Source organism: Odocoileus virginianus, chromosome 28, assembly GCF_023699985.2.
Source record: "Odocoileus virginianus isolate 20LAN1187 ecotype Illinois chromosome 28, Ovbor_1.2, whole genome shotgun sequence".
NCBI classification, from domain to species: Eukaryota; Metazoa; Chordata; class Mammalia; order Artiodactyla; family Cervidae; genus Odocoileus; species Odocoileus virginianus.
Window position 1 is genome coordinate 28,621,313 of NC_069701.1, and position 18,075 is coordinate 28,639,387.

The window sequence follows — 18,075 nt, forward strand, 5'->3', positions numbered from 1 at the left end:
AGTACTCCTACAAATAAGAAAAACCTCAGCTCAGCATAAAAATGGGTAGAAACCATAAAGAAGCATCTAATAGAACAAGAATATGTATGGAACCAATCAATGCAGCCTCTAGACAGGGAGGAGCTAATGAAATATAATTAGGCAATATTTGAAGGTTTGCTTCAAGTTTTAACTAAAAGTTGTTTCATATTTATTTTTAAAAAAGAAACACATGATCAACAAAGAGACGCTCATCTCACCAATAATCAGGAAGAGATGGATGACATTTTTTCCCCATGAAACACTGGTTTACATCTATTTTATTGACAAATTTAAGAAGTTTGACAATACCAAGGTGTTGGATGTGGAGAAGGTCTCATACACATAGCTGGTAGAAACTGAAAAACCATGTAATGTTATCTTGGAAAGCTGAATGCCTGCATACCCAGCAAGTCTAATCAGTATATATTCAATTTCTGTGGGGCTTCTCAGGTGATGCAGTAGTGAAGAATCTGCCTGCCGATGCAGGAGACACAGGAAACACATGTTCGATCCTTGGGTGGAGAAGATCCCCTGGAAGAGAAAATGGCAACACACTCCAGTATTCCTGCCTGAAAAATTCCATGGACAGAGGAGCCTGGTGGGCTACTGTCCAAGAGGTTGCAAAGAGTCGGACGTGACTGAACAGCTGAGCACCCACACACACCAATTTCTGTAAGGACATACCTAAGAGAAAATTTAGCATGCACAAAGGAGACAATATACAAACAATAATAACAGTTGAACATACTATATTAGCAAAACACTGGAAACAATCTCAAAACCCACTGAAAGAAGAGTGCATAAATAAATCATAGTGTATGCAGAACATGAAACACTCTATGACATGAAAACAAAAGAGCCACAGAGGCACTCCTCTGCATGGATGAATCCATGTTGAATGAAAAATCCAAGTCCCAGAAGACCACATAAAACTTGATAGACTTTTTTTTATAAAGTTCAAAGACTATGGAGAATTAAAGCTAAAACTAAGCTAGCTAAATATGCCATTGAGGCATGCATATTGCTATTTTTTTTTTAAAGGCAAGGGAATGGTAAGCACAGTATTCAGAGTGCGTGCTAAGTCACTTTAGTTGTGTCCAACTCCGTGTGACCCTATAGACTGTAGTTCACCAGGTATTCTGTCAATGGGATTCTTCAGGCAAGAATACTGGAGTGGGTTGGGTTCTCATCTCCTCCTCCAGGGAATCTTGTGTACCTAGGGACTGAACCCTTGTCTCCTGCATTGCAGGCAGATGTCTTTACTGCTGAGCCATCAGGTAAGACCCACAGAATTCAGGTTAGTGCTTATCTCTGGGGAGGAGTCAGGGATGTGAAAGAAGAGAACAAAAAGGGAGCTGGATGTTGTTCAGTTCAGTTCAGGTCAGTCGTTCAGTCATGTCCGACTCTTTGTGACCCCATGAATCGCAGCACACCAGGCCTCCCTGTCCATCACCAACTCCCGGAGTTACTCAAACTCATGCCCATCGAGTCGGTGATGCCATCCAGACATCTCATCCTCTGTCATCCCCTTCTCCTCCAGCCCCCAATCCCTCCCAGCATCAGGGTCTTTTCCAATGAGTCAACTCTTTGCATGAGGTGGCCAAAGCACCAGAGTTTCAGCTTCAGCATCAGTCCTTCCAATGAACACCCAGGACTGATCTCCTTTAGGATGGATTGGTTGGATCTCCTTGCAGTCCAAGGGACTCTCAAGAGTCCTCTCCAACACCACAGTTCAAAAGCATCAATTTTTCAGCCCTCAGCTTTCTTCACAGTCCAACTCTCACATCCATACATGACCACTGGAAAAACCATAGCCTTGGCTAGATGGACCTTTGTTGGCAAAGTAATGTCTCTACTTTTTAACATGCTATCTAGGTTGGTCATCACTTTCCTTTCAAGAAGTAAGCATCTTTTAATTTCATGGCTGCAATCACCATCTGCAGTGATTTTGGAGCCCCCCAAAATAAAGTCTGTCACTGTTCCCACTGTTTCCCCATCTATTTGCCATGAAGTGATGGGACCAGCTGCCATGATCTTGGTTTTCTGAATGTTGAGCTTTAAGCCAACTTTCCCACTCTCCTCTTTCACTTTCATCAGGAGGCTTTTTAGTTCCTCTTCACTTTCTGCCATAAGGGTTGGATGTTGTTGGTGACATTCTAAACTTGCTGTGGGGTGGGTGGTATCAGACGTATTTATTGTATTATTCAGCATGCATACATGCATAAAATAAAGTAGAATAAAAGATGGCCTTCAGTGGATCAAAGAGGATTATGTACCATGAACCAAAGATTATGATTAATCCAATTTTGTGAAACTAAGATCCAGTCAATCAATCAATAGGAAATCCTGGGTCCATTACATACTACTTATATGGGCCAGATGAAGTTGCTTTAATACATTTTAATCTCAGTCTTCTCGACTGTGGAATAAAACCATGAGCTCTTATAAAGATTAACTGAGCAATAAATGGGTACTAATATATTTTTTATAACAGCTTTACTGAAACATAACTCACATCCCATACGATCCACCCATTTGAAGTTGACAATTTAGTGGGGTTTAGTGGATTCAGAGCTGTGTAACCATCACCACAATCAATTTAAGAAGCTTTCCATCACTCCAAAAAGACACCCTGTACCTATTAGCAGTCACTTTCCCTCATGACTTCTCATGCCCTGCTACCCAGCCCCGGGCAATCACGAATCCACTTTCTGTCTCTGTGGATTTGTCTGTTCAGGACATCTCACATACAGGTAAATACAGCCATATAATATGTGGTCTTTTGCGATGGGAACCAATTTTTTTCTTTTCCAAGAGCAGAAATTCTTAACAATGGAGCTGTGTGAATCCCTGTTGGCTGTTTGTGTTCATATCAGCTGTAATCAGGACCATCTAACATAGTTTTCTTTTAAACAACTGACTACTATCTACCATCAAAACACTGCAATACATTGTCTTATTCATACAAGTCTAACAACAGCCTGTGAAGCAGGCATACAGAAGCCAAGCTACTTAGTCACATGAGCAGTTACTGGTTTAAAGCAGTAATCCATACACAGCTCTAATTCTAGAGTCCAGGATTTTAATCACTACCTGATTTGTTGTGTTATTCAGTTGCTAAGGGCTTCCCTGGTGGTTCAGAGGGTAAAGCATCTGCCTGTGATGCGGGAGACCCAGGTTTGACCCCTGGGTTGGGAAGATCCCCTGGAGAAGGAAATGGCAACCCACTCCAGTATTCTTGCTTGGAGAATCCCATGGACAGAGGAGCCTGGTGGGCTACAGTCCACAGGGTCAGCAAATAGTCGGACACGACTGAGCGACTACACACTTTCAGTTGCTAAGCCGTGTGTAACTCCTTTTCGATCCCTTGGACTGCAGCACACTAGGTTTCTCTGTTCTCCACTGTCTCCCAGAGTTTGCTCAAACTCATGTCTACTGAGTCAATGATGTTATCCAACCATCTCATCCTCTGTCACCTCCTTCTCCTCTGCCCTCAATCTCTCCCAGTGTCAGAGTCTTTTCCAACAAGTCCACTCTCCACATCAGGTGGCCAAAGTATTGGAGCTTCAGCTTCAGCATCAGTCCTTCCAATGAGTGTTCAGGGTTGATTTCCTTTAGGACTGACTGGTTGGATCTCCTTGCAGTCCAAGAGACTCTCAAGAGACTTCTCCAGCATCACAACTCAAAAGCATCAGTTCTTCAGCGTTCAGCCTTCTTTATGGTCCAACTCTCACATCCACATGATGACTGGAAAAAGCATTGCTTTGACTATGCTGTGACATACACTTTGACATAGCTATGACCACCTGATAATGCCTCTGTATATGATGAAATACTTTTTCTTTTTTTTTTTTTTTTTTAGGTAGGAAGGTTGTGTAATCAGTTTCATTTTCATACAATCCCTCTTCTTTTTCCTGGTGAAGCTAATCTGCAGTTTTCACAGGGATGGAGTAGTGGTAAGGGCTTGGGTATTCTTTGCCTGACTAAAATCAATCCAGTATTAACCACAAAGACCTACTGTATAGCACAGGGAACTCTGCTCACATGATGGGGCAGCCTGGATGGGAAGGAGTTTGAGGGAGAATGGATACAAGTATAAGAAAGGCTGAGCCCCTTTGCCGTCCACCTGAAACTATCACAACATTGTTAATTGGCTATACTTCAATTTAAATAAAAAGTTTATTTTTTTAAGTCATCCAATAACGAACCTATTTTTTTCCAGAAAAACTTACCTGTGGGAAGAGTGGCAATTATCACTCAGGAAAACATATGCCAATGGATGAGTAGGAGATTGTTGACTTAAAGAGTTTGTTGGTGAAACAGAGAGCTCGCTAAGTCCTTAATTACTGTTGTTAAGAAGGTACCTTCCTGTTCTGATATTCCTGTGGGTCAGAGAAACAGAAGCTGGTGTTTCATGGGCATTGGGACAGATTTTCTCAGAGTGTCTGGCAGCTATCACTGAGTGGGGGGGGGGGAGGGGCAGATGAAACCTAATTTAACATGTATGTTTAAACTATTATGCATATTGTTACTCTATCAGGCCTTGGAGATTCCACAATTTCTTTTTTTAAAGTTGTTTATTTTTACTTGGAGGATAACTGCTTTACAATACTGTGTTGGTTTCTGCCATGCATCAGCATGAATCAGCCAGAGGTATACACATGTCCCCTCTCTCTTGACCCTGCTTCCCACCTATCCCACCCCGCTAGGTGGTCACAGAGCACCAGGTTTGAGCTTCCTGCCATACAGCCAATCTCCACTGGCTATCTGTTTTACATGTGGTAATGTATGCTTTAATAAAAAGGAGGGCCCATATTTTAGATGGGAGAAGGCACTCAAGAGGGCATTTTGACACTAGTTTTACAAAGCAGGGAACACTGTATTTCCTTTAATTATACACTGATTTCAAGGAAGGGATGCTGCTTTTGGAAGTGTACTTTCCCACAGAAAAACACAAAATTCATGGCCCCTTCTTCCCTCTTTAGCCTCAAGGGAGCTTAACAGAGACTGATTAAGCAAGGAAAGCCATCAAACCTTCAAAGCTCAGAAATCCCTGGGGTTGAGTTGAGTTTTAGGTGAAGGGTTCATGTTGGTGTCAAACCAGTTCCTGCCATCTCGTCACTACACACACTGACAGCCAGGGGACATGCACTCGGGTCTGAGATCCGAGGAGAGAAACACCTGGCTGCAATTACCTACAACTATATGGTTAGCTTTTTTAAAAATTAATTTTTAATGGAGTATAGTTGCTTTACAATATTGCATTAGTTTCTGTTGTAGAGCAAAGTGAATCAGCTACATATATACATATATCCTTTTTTTTTTTTTTAAGGGAGATCAAGATGGCAGAGTAGAAGGACATGAGATCATCTTCTCCTTTGAGAATACCAAAATCACAACTAGCTGTTGGACAACCATCAATAGGAGGATGCTGAAATCTAACAAAAAAAGATACCCCACATCCAAGGACAAAGGAGAAGCCATAACAAGACGGCAGGAGGGGCACAATTGAGGTCACAATAGAGCACTGAGTAGAATTTCCTGTGCTATATAAGTCAGTTCTCATTAGTTATCTATTTTATACATAATGACTGAGTGATTAACAGACACACATACAGTATATATATACGTCAATCCCAATTCATCCCACCCACTCCCCCACTTCTCTTTTTGAGATCCATACGCTTGTTCTCTACATCTGTGTCTCCATTTCTGCTTTGAAAATAAGTTCATCTGTATATTCAGTGGATATTACTCAGCCATAAAAAGGAATGAAACCGTGCCATTTGCAGAGACGTCGATGAACCTAGAGACTGTCATACTGAGTGAAGTAAGTCAGAAAGAGAAAAACAAAATTTATGAATTAACACATAGATGTGGCATCTAGAAAAATGGTATAGATAAACTAAGGATTTTGATGTAGATCTGACTGACTCCAAAGCTCATTATTATTATTATTATTATTATTTTGCTACACTATCAAGACGGAGGGGCTTCCTCAGTGGCTCAGCTGATAAAGAACATGCCTGCCAATGCAGGAGACTCAAAAGATATGGGTTCAATCCCTGGGTCAGGAAGATCCCCTGGTGAAGGAAATGGCAACCCATTCCAGTATTCTTGCCTGGAAAATTCCATGGACAGAGAAGTCTGGCAGGCTACAGTCCATGGGGTGGCAAAGAGTTGGACATGACTAAGCAAGAACGCATGCATGCACCAAGAAGGAAAGGGGAAAGTGATGCCTATTTGTGTGTTGTTATTAAGAAGGAAAACCATGTGCCTTGTCATGAGAAAAAAAAATCATTCCTAATCAGCTCTACCATGAGTCAGCCATTTCCATGTTAATGTTATTATCTATGGTAATAACAAAGTGGGTTACTATTATATTCTTCTAGAAATCATCTCAAGTTTGTAAAACATGATCAGACATCAGTATGGGTTCTCACTATATATAGTGTTAGGTGAAGAGAAGTCTTCTGGTGCCTACTTTCTCATACTTAGAAGAATATTCTGTGTATAAAGGTCAGAAATCTGACCCTTAAAGACTATTTAAATAGTCCATGATGCAACATGCTTATAACATGCTTATTAATTGATTATTGTATAAGAGTATGAACATTATTATGCCTCCTCTAGCAGTGATAAATCACTTCACCATACAACCATCAGGTTATGTTATAATACATGAATCATGCATTATCAATGTATCTGATGATTTATATGGCCAGATGTCAGTTTTCTAGAAAAGAGGTGACATGACATGATAGGTAGGCATCCAATATAAAATGGCAGGTGGTCTCCCTGGTCTGCTAAATACCAGAGAGACTAGACATCTGCACAAGATGTTGATACAAAAACGAACATGTGTATGTGCTAAGTTGCTTCAGTCAGTCCAATTCTTTGCGACACTTTTTGGGCCATAGCCCACCGGGCTCCTCTGTCCTTGGGATTCTTCAGACAAGAATACTGGAGTGGATCCCCTTTCTCCAGGGGATCTTCCCGACCCAGGGATCAAGCACACATCTCTTACATCTCCTGCATTGCAGGTGGGTTATCACTAGGCACCACCTTGGAAGCCCCCAAATGAACATACCCCTCACCATTTAGTGAAAGACAGAGGCAGAACTGGGATGACAGGGCTAATGGGGAAAAGATGAAAATAGCCTTTCTAAATCTCCTCTCCTGGCTCCAAGTTAAGCTCTCAAAAATTCACATCGATGTCCCCTCATAGTTCCTTAGCTAACTAATAAGTTAATTTCATTTTTAAAAAAACCCACCTTAACCTGTATTTTCCTCCATCTCTGATCACCTTCCCAACAAAATTCTTTGAGAATTGTTCATATGAACTTCTTTTCCCCAGTTCTCTTGCAAACCACTGAAACAGTTCTGAGTGTGATCACCAGTGACCTCTGAGCTGCCACATGTAAAGTTCAATCCTGGGTTCTTGACCTCCCAGCTACACCTTACAGTCAGCCATCCTCTCCTCCAAGAAACACTTTCTCCACTTCACTTTTAGAACATAAGCATTACCATTGTACTTGCTGATCTTCTGCAATCTCTGCAGCAACTTCCCAATTCCACTGACCTCTAGAAACTAGAGACCCCCAAGTTTCAGTCTTCGGAGTGCTTTTGTTCTGCAGATGACTTTATCAGTCCTTCCTCTTTAAATACAATCTATGTATCAACAACCCTACATTCATGTCTCCAAGTCTGACCACTCCCTGAATGCCAGACTGACTTACCTTCTGCCCACTCTACATCTCCACTTGAATGCCCAATAGGCAGTTCAAGCCTTACTTGTCCCAAATTCACTCATCATCTTTGCCTCAGGTGATGCAATTCCATTCTGATTGTTCAAACCAAATACCTTAGTGCCATCCTTGACTCTTCCATGTCTCCTATATGTCTCAGGAAATCCTGTTGGCTTTACCATAAAAATGTTTCAAGACACTAAGTGACCCTCAGCATCTCATGGCTGCTGCCCCACTGAAGCCGTGACTATCTTTAGCTTGGATTACTGATGTTGCCTTCTTGCTGATCTACCTGCTTCCTCCCTTGTTCCCTATAGCCTGTCCTCTACTATGGCAGCCAGAACCATCCTATGAAAGCCTGAGTCCAATTATGTCACCCTTCCATTTAAAAATATCCGACAGTACTTTCCTGGTGGTCCAGTGTTTAAGAATCCAGCTGCCAGTGTAGGTGACATGGGTTCAGTCCCTCATCCAGGAAGATTCTGGGACAGTTAAGCCCATGTACCACAACTATTGAGCCCGCACACTAGAGCCCATGCTCCCCAACAAGAGAAGCCACTGCAATGAGAAGCCTCTGCACCACAATGAAGAGTAGCCCCTGCTAGCCCTAGGAAAAGCCCATGTGCAGCAACCAAGACCCAAAACAGCCAAGTAAAAAATTAAAAAAAAATCTGATAACTTCTCAGTGAAAGTCGAGTCCTTACAGGGGTCAAGAAGACTCTATGTGACCTGTCCCCCATCACCCTTCTCAGCTTTTTGCCTCCTACCATCCCTTCCACTCACTCATCTCCAGTTCCACCAGCCTCCTAGCCTCTCCTAAACATGTCATACCCACATCTGCCTCTGAGACTTTGCACTTACTGTTTCTTCTACCTGCAGTGCTCAATATTCACACGGCTCATTCCCTGACTTTATTAAGGTTCCTGTTTACGTGCTGCTGCCTCAGGGAGTCTTCCTGACCAAAGCCCCACTCCTTTGTTCCTTATCCTCTTAATTGGCTTTATTTTTCTTCCTTGCATGTATCACCAGCTGATATTTTCTGTTACCTGTGTGGTCTGTCTGCCCTGGTTTCCCTTCAGTCTCTACGAAGTCTGGAATTTTGAATATTGTGTCCCAAATGCTAGAAGAGTCACTGGTGCCTAGTAAGTGCTTAATACATATTTATTGAATGAATGCTTTACTTCCTGGACAGAGTGAATATTAAAGACCAGGTAAAAATTAACCAGGCAGGTGAGAATGGAAGAGGATTCTAAGCAGAGAAGGTGGCAACTTGAGGCCACAGCAGTCTCAGAGGGTGGCAGAGTAATTTACAAGCAGTTCCAAATAACTCTGTAGGAGCCTCCCCATTAATACTCATGTCTTTTCCATTTAAGGAGTTACCTTAACTGTTTTCAAAATTGTTTTCTTTTTCACATACACATAAGAGTTAACTTTTAAATTTATTAAAAAAATTTCTAAATGATCTTATTCAATCAGTATAGATTTTAGTAAGAAAACATAATGAAACAACAAGAAAGCATTGTATCAGAGTTAATTTGGCAACAATTTTTCTTCTTTAGTTTTACAAAAAATAAGATGCCTCATGATGGCATTTTAGGTTTAATAGGAAGGTACTATTTGAGAAATCATGTTAATATTTACAGTCAGGCAACATGGGTTTGGCTTTAGCCTGGTCATAAAATAGATACAGAGGACCCAGCTATACTGTAATAAACCAAATGGGATATTCTATGTAGAGAGAGCTGGACATTGCAAAAGTATTGCTTATGACAGTGAAAGTCATCTCTTACATTTGATATACTTTGAAGCTTTTAAAATAAAACATAACTTGGCTTTTAAACTCAATAAAAAGATTTCTGTCTCACTGGGAAAAAGAAAAAAATACTCATGTCCTTCCAAGGGTTCCTGCAAAGCAAGCCTGCTTCATCTCAGCATTATCAGGCCAGTGTTCAACTTCTTGAGAGCCCCTGGGACTGCAAGGAGATCAAACCAGTCAATCCTAAGGGAAATCAATCCTGAATATTCACTGGAAAGACTGATGCTCAAACTGAAGCATCAGCATCCAATATGTTGGCTACCTGATGCCGAGTCGACTCATTAGAAAAAACCCTGATGCTGGAAAAGATTGAAATTAGGAGAAAGGGATGACAGAGGACAAGATGGTTGGATGGCATCACTGACTCAATGGACATGAGTTTGAGCAAGTTCTGGGAGATGGCGAAGGACAGGGAAGCCTGATGTGCTGCAGTCCATGGGGTCGCAAACAGTCAGACACGACTAAGAGACTGTACAATAACAACAGCTTCTTCTAGGGAGAATCTTGAAGTCTGAGTTGGCTAATTGCTCCCTGGCTCAAGAGGTCCCACCTGAGGACCAGAAGCTGGGGGTGGTGGCTGATGGAAAGCTAGGAGGTGAAGGTAGAGGAGAAGGAAGGAGCTCTCAGTTTAATCCTGTGAGTTCATTACCCTGGAAAGATGGGTCTAAGTGAGACATGTCTGGCAAGTAACGGGCCTTGCCCGAGTGACTCAACAGCATCAGCTCAGCAACCACACTGAGTCAGTTGGAAGGAAGCAGAGCTCCCCAAGGCCTGATGAGTGAAGCTGAAAAGAGCTCACTGACATGCACTGCGAAGCCATTCACAGTCCCAGCAAGATGTTTCAGAACCAGATGCAGAACTAATCCAAAAAGAGGGCATATGGATCCCTGTTCACAATGCATGTGGGCAAGACACCCAGCACGTGCCAGGAGGCCAAGGTTCCAGACATACTGGGACACTAAGCCCCGCTGAGTGTGCGGTCCATTAGTAGAGGTCCACTGCCTCCCAAAGGGCCTGGGATTTGGATCCTCAGCCTCCGTGCTCATCCCACAGCACTTTCCCAGAGAGGGTTTTTTGTCCCATTTGGCAGATGCGGCTCAGAGAAGCCAAGTCTTGCCTGCAGTCAACCAGCAAGTCATTTCCTGAGGTGGGAACCAAGGCCCAGACCTACCAGCCTCGAGTGGTTACTGGAAAGCATCCTCCTAGAGACTCAGAGGACAGCAGAGGCAAGGGGGTCAGCCCTCCTGCATGGGAACCGAGGCAGACAATGGGGATGGGCAGGTGGGTGTGGAGCACTTCAGACCCACCATCACAACAGGGAGAACAACTCAGAACACATCCTCCTTGTTGGGGGGCGGGCAGAGGGGATGTCGATGACATTTTCTTTATAAATGAACGACATCAGTCCTGAGGTTAGCAGCTGTACAGTCTAAAATGTTGGAGTTGGAAGGGCCCCTGGGAGACATGAATCCAATTTCTTTTTTTATTTCCTGGTTGAGGAAATGGAGATGCGGAAAGACTAACTCTGCTCAAGGTCACACAGCTGGCTCAGGTCAGAGCGAGGACAGGAGCCCGTGTATCATAAGCGTTGACCCTGTTCTTTTTCAATAATGACCTGACCTCTGATGACACCATGAAACAAGGTCAACAGCAGCCAGCTTCTCTCCTCTGCTTTCCTGACATTAGAACTGAAGTGGCGTGGAGGAGCCTGGAGTGAAAGGGTGGCATGCCCTGCTCAGACCTGCAATCTAAGACTCAAAACCCCCTGAATCTTCCACTCATTTGGTCTTGGAGCCAAGATTAACATAGCCATAGGAAGAAAGGCTGGGAGATTGCAAAGAGGTTCTTGGGAGAGCCCGCCCCTGGGAGATGGTGAACTGGGTCTCACCGACGTGGTCAGGCTCACTCTGGGGCAGGGCTCTACGGCAGATGGGTTGGGAACAGTGTTCTCAGGCTTCCTGCCTGGGCCCTCCATGGCACCCAGTGATGAGCATGGCTCGGCAGAGGTGGCTGCTGCCAGCGGGAAGCTCTCCCATCACTCACCCACCAGGTGTTCTTCCCAGCAACCACTGCAGCTTGGCAGGAAAACCACAGTGGGGCTGCGGGGCTGGGCAGAGAGGTGCAGCTCCCTCCGCTGTGCCGTCCAGGTGTCAACAGATGGGTTATGGATCTGCCTCTCCCTTAACAAATAAACAGGACTTTTACAGGCTGACTAATCCCACATGGGTTAAGCCAGACTGTCACTCAGCCAGCTTTCCCAGCCAGGGACTAGCCTCCCTAGGCCCTGTTCCTATAAGGAGAGGTGTTTCCAGAAGGCTGGCCATCCCAGGGCAGGAGCAAGGCTGAATGTCCTTCCCACCCATGGAGTCACAGGGAGCCAGGTAGTCCTGGGAGCCGTCATGTGTCCTTTAAATGTCCCTCCTGGGCAATTGTCCCTGCCAATTCCCACAGTCTGCGTGCTCATGGTTCTATGCAGGTGTGACCCTTCCTCCCATCCAGCCCCAAGAAAGCAGAGAGTGAAAACACGAATGAGATGGCTAAAGGAAGGAAAACTCTCCCTTGTTGAGAGTGGCCTCAGAACCAAACCTCTCCATCCTTCTGACAGCTTTCAAACCTTGGGGAGATGGGCCAGAAGACAGGCTCTTGGGCCATTTTCCTCTTCTGAGTCCTGTCCAATATCTGGCCTCTGAGTAAGAGGGCAGTCTGGCCCAGTCTGGAGGGCTCCCAAGAGCAGGACGAAGATCAGGTAAGGAGCCAAGTCCTGTAGCCCAATGGTCACTGGTGCTGCATATAAGCATGAGAGACCACGGAGTGCTAGATCAGGAATCCGATGTCCTGGGTTCACTTGCTTAAATGTCACTTACTTTCCTGAACCTCAGTTTCTTTATCTGCAAAATGGGGACAGTAATACCTCTCCCTTGCCCCCCTTGCCTAAGTATGAGAATTCAGTGAATCAGAATAAAGGAAAGGTTGAATATGCTGGGAAGGACTCCACTGCAGCTCCTGTGCATGGTCACTTCCAGTCAATGACAAGTCACTTGTCCTCCAGCCCAAAGGAGGTAAAAGAGGTGGCCCTGGGCTTCTCACTTGTCCTCCCTCCTTCCTGTACATGTTCTACCAGCGCCATGCCAGGGACTGTTCAAAGGCGCAGCAGATGAGGCAAAATCCCTAATGTCAAGGGTTAGGAGCGTGGGGGAAGCAGACTAACTCTCTGGTCCAGCCCCTGATGGTGGTGGCCTGATTCAGGTGGGGGATACACTTCAGGACAACACACTCTGTGTCAGCCCTGATTAATAAAAATTAGTAACCACGGGAGAAATTTCTGGATTTTTCTAGCCCAAACAACAGCTGAGCAGCTTGGGGAAACCAGCAGTCCAACTCCCTCCAAGTGGTCACCCACCTCTTCCCACCAGCACACGAGGCTGGTTCTCATTGCGGGGTCACGCTGGGGTGAGCCGTCAATCCGGGCCTGGAGCTGCTCACCTCTGACTTAGTCACAGTCTCCAGGTTTGTTATCTCCCAAGCAATGAATTGGCACTTTTCACCGAGGGATGACTACTGGGCCCTTTAGAGCTTCAGTAAGCTCCATGACTTAATGACTCTCCTGTTTAATGGAAGCCAAAGCTGTTTAAGTGGCCACAGCTGCCAGGAACTGGGGTAAAAGAGTGAAACTTCGAGAGCAGCCGCACTAATCTGGTCGGCACCCCTCCCCAGCCCTGATCGTGGCCTGTTTTGACAACTCCCAGAGCCGGTCCCACTGGGAGCGGCGGGGGCAGCTCCTTTGCCTTTCCGCGCTCTCTCCTCCAGCGCATCGCCTGCCGCAGGGGAGAGGAAGAACAATCAAGCATTGTCTTGTTCTGGCCCGCGTGTCAGGGCCTCCTGGAATAAATATTATTTGCCTGGGAGGGAAACTGGCTGAGAGACAGCTCAGGGTCAGAGCTGCAGAGGACGAGAGGGAAGGCGGTGATGTTTGGGTTTGGTTTTATTGTGAGTTTAATCTCTTTCTCCCCGAGTTCTGCACATTTCCCCCGCCTCCCCACCCCGAACGGGCCATTAAGCAGGAAGCCAGTGCTGGGCGGGGGGCTCTGGCAGGTAGAAACAAAAGGGATTTTCTGCAACGGTGCACCCTGGGTCGCTCTTGGCCCAGCTCCGGGTGAGCAAAGGGCGTGCATTCCGGAGACTCGCGCAGGCTGCAGGCAGAGTGGCCCATCTGGCATGGCATGGCGGCCCCTCGCATGCAGATGCGCTTTACCCTCTGTCCTTTACTCCTTAGCAAGTACTGCCTGGGCCGCAGCCCCCTCTGTGAGTCTGGGGAGACTGGACCCCAGAAACCCCAGGCAGTCAGCACTTACTGAATTCCTACTGTGTACTGCTCACCAGGTGTACTTCCTGTCCCCTAGAAAGCTTCATGGCTCTCCCGAATGAAGAGCTAAAGACCCACCATTGAATAGGAGTCTTGAGGGGCTGCCCCAGAAAGGCCAGCCCCACCGCCTTCTCCCCGCTGTCTCAGGAGAAGGAGTGAGGGGGAAACAAAAGGCCAAGCCGCCTGTGACAGCCACGAGCCCTGGACCACTGAAGGGGCACCTCTGCTGTGCTGTCCAAAGTCCCCCATTCCACTGGGAAAACGAATCTTCCCTTCACCCTTAAAATCCACTCTGGGAACAAGACACCTACCCAACAGCTGAAACAAGAGCTATTGATGATTACATGCTTACTCTGTGTGGGGCACTGTGCTAAGTGCATTATGTATATCATCTCATTTGACAGAAGCATACCTGTTCAGTCCACTTCCATAGATGGGAAATGAAGCTTGAAGAGGGCACAGAACTGGTCCAAGCTTACACAGCTACTAAGAAGGCTTCAAACCCACCTTTATCTGCTTCCAAAGTCTTGACCACTCAGAGGTACTTCCCAGAAGCGGTGATGGGTTTGGAAGCCACCCACCTCTCTGCCACTTCTTTTTGTCAGCCAGGACACACTTTTGCCAAGGAGAATGTGTGCTAGGACGCTGGCTCTTCGGGCTACCCTGACACCCTCACTCACTGGGGATTCTTTGTTCCCAGAGGGCAGAATTCCTCCCTGTGGGCTTTACTTAATTATTTTTGTGTACAAAATAGTTCATTGCTCTGCTCAGTGCCATGTACAATTAGAGAGTTAATACTTGCTTTGTAAGGGTGATAACGATCTCACCGCCCAGCCAGTGAAATAAACGTTGTCCCCCACCCCTCTTCTTGAGAAACAAAGAGCCAGAGAAGGCCAAGCCATCCAAGCACTTGACATGGGGCACAGAGAACATGGGCATGAGTCCGCAGACCTGGCGTCAGGTCCTGGATCAGCCACACACTAGCCAGGTGCCTGCGGCAAGCCAGCTGACCTCATGAGGCCGTGTTTCTTCAAATGTGGGGGCAGGTCACAGCGCAGACACAATAACCTGATGTGTAACTGTGAAGATCTGGTGAGAAAGTGCCCACAAAGCTCTGAGCAGCCTTACCTGGCAGAGTAGGTGTTTAATGTCAGTCTCCTCACTTAAGTGCCTCTTTTTTCTTTCAATGGAGCTCTCATCATCAAAGAATCTTGATTCACTTCTGCCTTGGGAACATTCCCACCACTGCATGCTGCTGGCAGTCTCAGTGCCTCAGTTTCTACATCTGTAAAATGGGAAGGAAAAAATGACTTAACCCACATAAAGTCCTTAGAATGGTACCCAGCACACAGTAGTTGTTCAGTAATTATAGACATTTTATAAACATTGTGATTACTATTATTCCCTCTCAGAGTTTTGTGAGGAATAAACAAGATGATAGATGTGAAAATATGATATCAACTACAAGAATAATACATGCACAGAGGGTAGCAGGGGAAGAGACCTGGCCTCAGACATGCACTTGAACAATCTCAAACCCCCACCTTGACATTAAACACAGAATTCCTCCTTCAAAGAAACATTCACCTTCTGGTGTTTGTTTATTTGTTCTAATTTGAAACTGAAAGTGAAAGTCACTCAGTCATATCCAACTCTTTTCGACCCCATGGACTATACAGTTCATGGAATTCTCCAGGCCAGAATACTGGAGTGGGTAGCCTTTCTCTTCTGTAGGGGATCTTCCCAACCCAGCAATCACACTGGGATCTTCTAGATTGCAAGCGGATTCTTTACCAACTGAGTTATCAGGGAAGCCCCCTGTTTCAATTTAGATCAGATCTTTCATGTCATGAATCTAGACTGTTTGAATTTCATTGACGTATCCTCGATCACTGCATACCAAGGGCATTGTTAAAGAAGCATCTGGTCTAAGCAGTCCTTGGATATCCTGATGTGAACAGAGAATACAATTAAGCTCTGTCTCTCCCTCTCAGGTAATCCAGGTGCAATCTTTCCTGATGGGCGGGAGGAACCAGGCGGGCAAGCCACTCAGTGAGGGGGAGTTGCAGATAGCTGATTAATGGCTGGAAGCCCAGTAATACCACCCCTCAAAGGCTCGCAACAGAAGCTCCTGTGCCCACCTTTGACCAGCTTTACAGTGTATCTGGTCAATCAGCCAAACAAGAGACACAGGGCGTGGGCTTCCCTGGTGCCACAGTGGCAAAGAATCTGCCTGCAATGCAGGAGTCAGGGGTTTGATCCCTGGGTTAGAAAGACCCCCTGGAGGAGGACATGGCAACCCACTCCAGTATTCTTGCCTGGGGAATCACATGGACAGAGGAGACTGCCAGGCTACAGTCCACGGGGTCACAAAGAGTAGGACACAACTGAAGCAACTTAGCTTGCATGCAGGAGACACTGGGTGCAACTTGTTGCCCAGGACCCTGCTGGAAACCATGGGGTATGTAAAGCAAGTGCCTAGGCCACAGTCCCTGCCCTTAGGGAGACCACCCAACTGATGGAATAAGACAGATGAAAATGACAGAATGAGAGAATCAGAAAAGGCAATGAAATAATGAAGGTTAGATTTAATGGCCCGGGCTGTATACACTGGCACATGGAGTAAAGGGAGATGGGTGAGAGCTAGAGGGAGTGGAAAGGCTGGCACAGGAAAGGGTTTCTTAGCTGGGCCCTGACGGCTGTGTAGGAGTTGCACTGGTGGAAGGGAGAGTGGCACTGCAAGCTGGGGAAACTGTGAGAGAGGTCTAGGAGGAAGAAGGACTCACTCTAGGGCAGAGGTGAACTGGGCATGTCTGGAGCAGGAGTGCATCCTAACTGCCAAAACTAGCATTGCTTTAAAGAACCAGGAAAATGAATTCTGATCAGTAATAAAACTAGTTGAAGGTCGTCTAGTTTGTTCTAGTTTGCCTCCCATATTAGTGAACTTCAACAAGGCACTTAACCACCCAAGTGTCGCTCTCTTCTCCTGTGAAATGGGGATGATGATACATGTCTAACTGTCCCTGTAAAAGGTGCTGATTCCAGGGGCAAGGGCTAATAGGCAGGTAATGACGGCAATTCTCCCCCAAACTCCCTGGTAGGTGACTCCAACTCAGGTTCACCAAGTTCTCTTCTCCCTGCAAGGAGGGAGAACCAGGCTCTGTGTGAATCACCTGCTGTTGACCTTGATCCACAGGGGCTGCAGGAGAAGCCTATCTGGGGCCCATTCCCCCGGGAAGCAGGGCTCCCCCTGACCACGTAGGAACAGGATGGGATACCCTCCAACTTGATTGCTTCTGAACCAAGCCAGGGGTCCCAGCCAGGGAGGGGGGGTCCCTCCTCCTGCCCTGCCACTCTTTTCCCTCTCCTCAAGAGGATGGGGAGGAAGGAGTGGCCTGAGGAGAAATTCTCACAAGTGCCGACTGGCCCGAGGAAACAAAGGTGGCCAGGTAAGGAGTCAGATCCGTAGCTCAGAGAGGAGCCCCAGGAAGAAACCAGCGTGTTTGTGAGCAGACGCCGCGGGGACTGACCCAGTGGGAAATTAACCACCGACTCAGACGCCCCTGAAGGAAGCAGCAGCTAATGGATCAGCCGCGAGGGCCAGGCCCGCACCTCCTGACAGTGTCCTCGTCCTGGTTTCAGGGCCCGGAGTCCAAGTTTCTGCCGCGGATCCAGGGCCGAGGCTGTTCCCAAAGCGCTTGATAACTGTTTTTCCCTCGCATCTGGCGCAAACCCGCGGCTCGGGCGCGCGCCTGTCCTCTCCTCCCACCTGGGCACCCAGAGGGAATCGCTGAAAAGGGAGCGGGAGCGGGACCCCGGGACCCTGGGGGCGCTGCCCACCTGCCCGAAGCGTGGAGCCCGACTGTGAGAGCGGAGGGGAACGGCCGGTCGGGAATGACGTTCCCCGGGCTCCGGTCCGCGCCGGCCTCCTTCTGGCCCCGCCCGCACGGTGCAGGGGACCCGCAGAGGCTGCCTCGGGATAAGCGGCCCCTGGGCGCACGCGCGCGTCTACTGCCCGCACCTCCGCGCCGCGCCCTTGGCCCCACAGGGTGGGTGCGTACGCGGGTGTGTGCGCGTGTATCCGTGCGTGTGCGCGTGCATCCGTGCGTGTGCGTAGACCTGTGCGC

At 46.8% G+C, this 18,075-nt stretch overlaps 1 long non-coding RNA gene across 3 annotated transcripts; it reads right to left on the reverse strand.

The window, feature by feature from the left end:
* Positions 1–166: 166 nt before the first annotated feature.
* LOC110133626 (uncharacterized) lies at positions 167–18,018 on the reverse strand. Of its 3 annotated transcripts, XR_011484357.1 has the most exons (6): positions 17,789–18,018; positions 15,077–15,233; positions 5,705–5,842; positions 5,056–5,216; positions 4,254–4,403; positions 167–552 (listed from the first exon to the last, which is right to left on the reverse strand). It is a non-coding gene; the product is annotated as an uncharacterized lncRNA (long non-coding RNA). The 3 variants fall into 3 exon arrangements; XR_011484358.1 differs by lacking the exon at positions 5,705–5,842; XR_002312824.2 differs by lacking the exons at positions 5,056–5,216; positions 5,705–5,842.
* Positions 18,019–18,075: the final 57 nt, after the last annotated feature.